This window comes from Acomys minous, assembly GCF_964271855.1.
Source record: "Acomys minous genome assembly, chromosome: 6".
NCBI lineage: Eukaryota > Metazoa > Chordata > Mammalia > Rodentia > Muridae > Acomys > Acomys minous.
In genome coordinates, this window is record NC_140487.1 from 58,563,217 (window position 1) to 58,571,407 (window position 8,191).

The window sequence follows — 8,191 nt, forward strand, 5'->3', positions numbered from 1 at the left end:
ATTGCTCACTGGAAACTCCTGCTCTCCTGGTAGATACTCAGATTCTGTGCATGCTGGGCTCTGTCATCTTGTAACCAGACTTTGTAGGCACCTTTTGTCTGGGAGGTCCCCACAGGGAGATGGGTCCCTTGGGCCAGAGTCTGGGAACTATGTCCTTGGTGGTGTCCGGAGGTTGCTCTGTCCTCTGGGAAGCAGAAGGAGTCTGGTGTCCAGAGTCATGTGTCCCTGGTACTCGGGAGTTGTGTTCAAGTAGGGAAAGGTGCTGGGTGACCCTGTGTGCCTTGGGCTTGGGAGCCATCCACAGGGGGTCTGGGACTGTGCATCCCTACCTTCTGGAATGGCTCCTTTTGTCCAGGAAACCCAGACTTTGGCATTTAGGAGTCCTCAGCTGGGCTACATGCTTGGTCTGCCATCTCTGATCTGGTTCTCAGATAGTTTCTGCACTGTTTGCCGCCATCTTGGATCTCTCATTTTCTTAATTCACTCTTCTTCTTCTTTCAGGGTATCCCTTATCTATGGATTCATCTTCCCTCTCTAGTAAATCCTCTAGTGGTGCTTTGTAGGGGATTGTAAAAAATATCTCTTTTAAGCCTGTTCCCTTTATTTCACTGTAACTCTTGAATGATACTCCTTGACTGGCACAGTGTTCTATACCCACAGTCATTTTCTCTCAATTGCCTGGAGCTAGTTTTCTATTAACTTTCAGCTTCCATGCTGACTTTGAGAAATCTGTAGTCATTTAAATTGGGTTTCCATTTTTTTAAATCTCTCCGCCACCATTGACTTTCTATCTTTTCCTTTGCTGTTATTTTTAAGAATGTATCTTTGTAGTCTATAACTTATCGAGGAATTATTCAGATATACTATTTCATTTTACTTATCCTTGGTAGGATTTATTGATATTTTAGCCCATCTTTTGTGATCCTTAGTCATCTTCTCTTTACATGTTTCCCCGTCTCACTCCCTCTGTTTTTAGTTCCTGAGATGCTGCTAAATAAACCTCTCATGGTATATTCCCAATCTTTCAACCACTCTCCAGTTTCCTACATATATATTTATGCTATATACTGGCTGATTTTGTGTCAACTTGACATAAGCTAGAGTCACCAAAGAGGAAGGAACCTCAGTGGAGGAAATGCCTCCATGAGATCCAGCTGTAAGGCATTTTCTCAATTAGTGAGCAAAGGGGGAGCAAAAGGCCCCATTGTGGGTGCCGCCATCATGGGCTGCTGGTCCTAAGTTCTATAAGAAAGCAGGCTGAGCAAGCCAGGAGAAGCAAGCCAGTAAGCAGCACCCCTCCACGGCCTCTGCATCAGCTCATGCCTCCAGGTTTCTGCCCTGTTTAAGTTCCTGTCCTGACTTCCTTTGGTGATGGACAGCAATGTGGAAGTGTAAGCCAACTAACCCCTTTCATACTTTTTGGTCTTGGAGTTCTGTCGAAATGATAAAAACACTGAGGCATGTTATATGCTGAATAATTTATTCAAATACCTCTTGGAGTCTCTATCTTTCCCTTAAGTTGGTCCTTGAGGCTCTGCAAGATGTGTGGGATCTTCTTTTACTTGTTTTATTTTATTTTATTTTTCATTTATGGTGTGTGTGTGTGTGTGTTCTTTCTCTATCCGTGGTAATTCTACATAACTTTGTTAGAGAGTTTATACTCACACTTTCTAAGAGTGCATCAAAGAATCACCAACCATTTTAGATTAATTTCCTGGATCAGTGAATATAAATCTAACTCTCAAACTTACATAGTGTACTACTTAGAAGTTTAATTCTCTCTCTCTCTCTCTCTCTCTCTCTCTCTCTCTCTCTCTCTTTGTTTGTTTTTCGAGACAGGGTTTCTTTGTGTAGCCTTGGCTGTCCTGGACTCACTTTGTAGCCTTGAACTCACAGCACTCTGCCTGCCTCTGCCTCCCAAGTGCTAGGATTAAAGGCATGTGCCACCAAGCCCAGTTTTAAGACCTGAGCACAGCTCCCACCAAGGAAACATGACAGGCACTTTTGGGTTACAGCAAAGCTTCCATCCAAGAGATGACTGAGGGCAAGACACAATTTTTCTCTCTTAGTTTCATATCCTGAGAAATCAACAAAAAATACTAACCTCGCACAACTGTTGCAAATTAGGGAATGACCAGAATAGCTTGTAAATAAACTACCTAGCATGCAGTGGGTGCTCAATAATTTTTAGCCTTCCCTGTCCAAATGGCCATGTGTGTGGCCACATTGACGATTAGAGGAAATTTTAAAGAGGAATTTCTGCAGGTAATTGAGGAACACGATTGACGGACGTGGCCTTTAGAAATCTGGATTCCTTAAGGATCCAATGGAGACAAAAGCCAGTAAGTATTCAGACACTGACTAGTCCCTCCTTACTTGTGGCACCTAGCGTGCTGGGGACTCACAGTCTTTGAGTCTCTGACTGTGGGGTGTTTCTGACATAGGTCGTTATCACTGGAGGAGAATTGACTTCTGCATAGAAACCCATGCATGGCTGTGCAGTATTTACAGAGTCACCGCCTCTGTCCTTCCAGCTGCTAATGAGAGGAAGGTGGTAATAAAGAGAGCTGTTTCCCACTCCCTTCCTTCATGGTGACAAACGTCCATGCTACTATTCCATGCAGATCAAGAATTATAAGTGACTTTAAAAGCCGCTAGGTTGTGAATTGTTAAACATTGTTCCTTATCTGTCCCTAGCACAGGTGGTTTGTGGGTTTGCCTGACAGGAAAGATGTACAATAGTAATACCCCGAAGGAAGAAGATGGGCCTCGAGGAAGATTTTGTACCTGAGAGGAGATCGTCTTCCATCGTATAACATTGCATTTTCTTCTGATTTTGCTGTGTCTGTATGTGTGTGTGTGTGTGTGTGTGTGTGTGTGTGTGTGTGTAATGAACAAGATCATGTGGGTGCATTTATATATATGTACTGGTACACACATGAAGCCAAAGGTTGACGTCAGTTGTTTTCCTCAGTCACTCTCCATCTTGGTTTTGAGATGGGGATCTTCCACTGATCCTGGCTTGGCTAGGCTGCCTGGTGCATGAGCTCTAGGAATCTGCCTGCCTCAGCATCCCTAGAGCTGGAACTGCAGGCAAGTGGCATCACACCAAGGTTTTCACACGGATACTGGCATCCAAATCCAGGCCCTCATGCTTGCTCAAAAGTACCTCACTGACTGAGTCCTCTCCCCCATAAGTACCTCACTGACTGAGTACTCTCCCTGCCCTGACGTTGTGTTTTTAATGCTCAAACCCACCTGAATGATAAAGGCGAGCTGTTCTCCTCATCTCTAGTGGAGAGATCCATCTGTCTAATCTTCCCCACAGCACTTCTCTTATCCCACTCAAATGGAATCAAGTTTCCCATTGACGTCAAGGAGAGTAGAAATTTCTCGTTCACCATGGTGCCTCCTGTCACTCATCTCACGTAGGCCACCAGTTTATATCTGGGAAGTCCTAACTGAACTGCTGCTTTGCTCCAACAGTTTCTCTTATCCTTCCTGAGGTATCCAGGGGCAAATGAGCAGCCTGGTGTCAGGGCGAAGAACAGGACTCAACCTGCTATTCCTTCCCAGAAGCTTCTTGTGCCCAGGGAAGCTGGGATTTTACTTCCAGTGGTGCCTGGGAAGCAGCCTCTGCCTTCATGCCACCACTCGCTGTTAGATGGCTCTTGTCAACAGGAACTCATGGTCTCTCTTTGTTGGGTAGTCTAAATTCAGTGGGCCCCATCCAGTGAGCCTTCACAGTGAGTGTGGCTGCCTGTCTGCCTACTGACTCCTGCTTATCAGAGCCATTCAACTAGAAACCCGGCTAGCTCTGGCACAGTCAGACCACAGACAGGAGACAGCATTCACTGACCTCTCCTTACACTGACACACTCAACAGTGCCACTTTCCTTCTGGACACTGAAATTTAAGGCGATGCTTCGGACCCCTGTGTTTTACATTTTCTTTCCTTTCCCCTCACCACATGGCTGCCTAGTGAGACTTCCAGAGCAGCAGCCTGTGATCCGTGTCCTGACCTCATCCACATCTTACTCTCACTTTTGGGGAGAGCCCTCACTTCTCCTGTTGAAGCCCCTTTGTCAAGACCATCTTCTTACCATCCTGCCTCTAGTCAGCACCCATCCTGACCCCTTCCCCAGAACCAAAGGGCACTGTGCTGAAAGGAGGAATTTCCTGACCCCCTTGAAGATGCCTCACCTTGCAAGGTGACTGGAAGGGTCAATGACACAAAATACTCAGTGTTACTGAAAACAGCAATTTGGACAAAAGTCTATGACAAGGCAGATTTTGTAGCTGGCGGTAGCTCAGGGGTGATGCCATGAATTCACTGCCTCCTGGGCCTCACACTCAAAGCCATCGAAGTCCCAGGAGCCCTCCTAAGACCTGAGAACGGCAGGCCAGAGCTGAGCTCTGCAGTCAGCTGGCACTGGTCATTGGCTCTGCTCTGGACACAACAGCTGTTGATATGTTTTACTTTGCATCTGTCCTGGGATATGTAGCAGCAGAAACATCACTGCAATTCCTCCGTGCAGGGACATGCCTGGCCTCAGTGACACTCTGTAACCATTGAGGAAGATTCCACAACCCTGTCACCTGTGTGTGCTCTTCATGATTCTAAAGCCAGAACCATGTGGACAATACTTCCAAGTTTGGCTTCCAACTTGGGGTGACCTCTGGCCCCCTTGAATCACATTTGCAGCGGCTTTAAAATTCCTTAGGCATATTTCTTTCACAAGTTAGAAGCTTAGCTGGATGAGGTCTTACCCTAATGGCTCCCCTCCCTTTATTCCAGTGTCTCTCAATCATTTTATGTCTTTAGGCACAAATCTTGGCTCCAACATTTAATTTCCTGGTGTTTTTTCCTCTTTCAACTGTGTACATTTGCTTGCTCCTTCTCACTGTAGACCTGCATAAGCGTCATTACTAATAACCTCACGACAGAGTCAATACCTTTGCCAAAGGGATTATTCTACTTCTTTTTAATGTAGCCTCAGACAAGCTCCTAGGACAAGGCCAGGAGAGCATATTCTTCACCAACTATTACAAGAATGGTCTCTGGCATAATTGTTCCCCACTGAACCCCCTTGAGCTGGGCTTTCACGGTTTGCATAGCTGCCAGCGTTACTGTCTCCCAAGCTCCTACTAGGACCGCGTCCCCCCATTAATTTCTGCTTAGGGTGCTCAACTGTTTTCCTACTGCAAAGCCCAACGTCCTCCACATTTCTTCAGAGAACAATAGGGTCAGTTTTTCCACATTGTGGGCCATGTCAATCCTGGTTGTTGTGTTGTTCTGCCATTGCAGTGTGAAAGCTGTCTTCCAAAGAACGGGCATGAACACGTCTGGCTGTGTTCTGACGGAAGACTTTACAAAGACAGGCAACTTGCTGATCCCAGTGTATAAACATTACAAAATAAAGAAAAATTCTATAACAGGACACAGGGAAATGTGCTTTAATATTAATATGAGGGAATCCTTCAAGCAAATCACAAATGATAAACTTATTCCATTACAATGAACTCACCCTCCAGGATGAATTACATCTATGATATGCCTATATAAGGGGAAAGTTCAAAATAAACTGCATGGCCCTGAACAGAGGATTGGTCAATACTGATACATCTACATATGTTAACAGCTAAAAAGCAAAAGGTAGCACCAAGGACTATATCCTTGATAGATTAAGATTTAAGAAAAGGAGTCCTCCATAGAACAGAGAGCAGACTCTTATTTTTATTATGACTACTTGCCAAGTTAAATCCTTTCTCCCTTTAAATGGCAGGCATTTGGTCACAGCAAGGCAAAAGGGGCTAATATAGTATATATTTGGTGCAATTCTAGCAATGCAGACATCAAATTGATAGACTCAGCCTGGGAAAGGTACAGAGTAAGTGATGCATTCTTCACATACTGCAAACCATGCTATATCACTTACGTGCTTTACAGCCAGGTGGTATCACCCAACTCTTAGGAAATTCTAAGAAATTTGAGAAGAGCCACATAGAGCCAGAGCAGTTAGTAGTCTCAGACAAAGAGGCAAGAGGAGGGAAGGACTGTAACCAGCCTGTGGGCTACTGTGGAAACAGTACACTGTACATCCAACTTGTTTGTTGCTAAGGAAACAGTGCAGTGTACATCATGCTGAGGCTAAGTCACAGACCCCTGGGGTAGGGTATAGGATGTAAGATGTTCTCACCTAGATGGGAGTCAGAGAAAATGACATGGGGCGATTACAATATGGACTTCATGTGCACTCTTTCTCACATCACTTGCCCAATAATGGAGTTACAGTGGTCAATTGGGGCATCACATCTCCACTGTGGCATCACAATGCTACATTTTTGCATAGCAATGCATTTTAGTGTCCACAGATATATTGTAGCATCACAACGTTCCACTGTGACAACACAGTGTTTTCTTAAGTATCATGACGCAGCACTATGATACTATAATAGTCCTCTGTGAGGCAGTTTTGTGATGTCAGAGTTCCCCTACTACGTCACAGTGGTGCACTGTGCCAATACAATGCTTCCTTCTGATGACCCAGCTCTGCTGTGACATCAAAATGCTACATTGTGGCACCAAACAAGAATTCTGCATTCTGCTCTGTCATACAATGTTTCCTTGTGTCATAATGATGGTCCAGTATCACCACAATGTTCTAATATGAAGTCACATTGCTCCAGTGTGACATCAAAATTCCCTATTGCGCTGATGCAATGCTCTACTCTGAGAACAAATTGTTCTCCTTTGCCTTGCGCCACCTCAATGTTATATTTTGTGAAATGTTCCTAAGGATGCCATCACAATGGTGCACAATGGCATACAATGCTTCAGTTTTACACGGCAACGCTTTTTAGCATCGCCATTAAGAACTGTGATGTTGTAACAACACTGTCACATCTGTGACTTCCTGCCCCAAGATAAGCCACTGAAAAAAAATCTCTGGTCAAGTTTAAGTAAGAGGAACTAGAGAGATGGCTTATTGGTTAAAAGTATATACTGCTGTTTCAGAGGACCAGAGTTCAATTCCCACCACCCACTCACAACCTCCTGTAATTCCATCTCCAGAGGAATCTTACTTTTCTGGCCTCTGAAGACACATGCATTCATGTGCACACACTGCCCTCCACCACACAACCACACACATACTTTTAAAAATAATAATAAAAAAATAAACAAAACTAAATGTCAAAGATGATACAAGATCTACATGTGTGCCCAGATCAAATTTCACCCTCATGAGCCATGCTCAATGCATTGTCTCACTCAAACTCACAAGGACCACTTGAGATACCGTGAGAAATACCAGGCATCACTTACAGAGCTTATCCATTTGTTGGATGGGGTGGGAAATTAGTGTTTTCCCCCAGGAATCCTTTTCCAACATTTTATTGTCTCTCACTCATGACCATTGCTAAAATTTCATTTCTTGGTTTCATTCACATGGCGCCTCCAAATACAGACAGTTTGGCTTGCCCACCTCCAAACAATTGAGCTCACCCGGGAAAGCACCCCCCCCCCCCCGCAATCAGATTCACACAGGATGTGGTGAATGAAAGAAAATGGCCCTTTCAAGTGCAGTAACCTCATGACAAAGGTCCTACTCACTCCCAAGCTTTCTCTCTCCTTCCCTCACACTAGGCATCTCATTTCCCCCAAGCCCCCCCCCCTCCGCAGCACACCCTAGGCACTCTATTTTGATCTCCTTCATCCAGATAATCCGGTTCAATCATTAGCTCACTTGACACCTCCTCCAGGAAGCCTCCTCCCATGACACTCCTGGCAACTCTGCTACCGTGGATCACACTGATTGATGGAGACCTTTTGTGCCTGATTGATGAAGACCTTTTGTGCCTCTGCTGTCACTTGAACAGTGACTTCCTCACGGGTCAGGGCCTCACGGGTCTTACCCACCTTTACATCCCCAGCAGCTAGCATGGTGCCTGGTCTCTGAAATGAACATGGCGAGCACTTATTGGATGCTTGAAGATTCTCGAGCCTACCTTAGTTAGGTACAAGGATGCTCTCATACATCTGCCTTTTCAGCCCTAAATACAGTCTATGATGCACATTCGAGGCCAGATATTATTTTCACAGTGGGAGCTTCTAATTCCATTTTTGTAGAAACCTGAAGAGACATTGAGAGCCAATCAGTAGAAAAAGGATTAGATAAAATATGCAGCA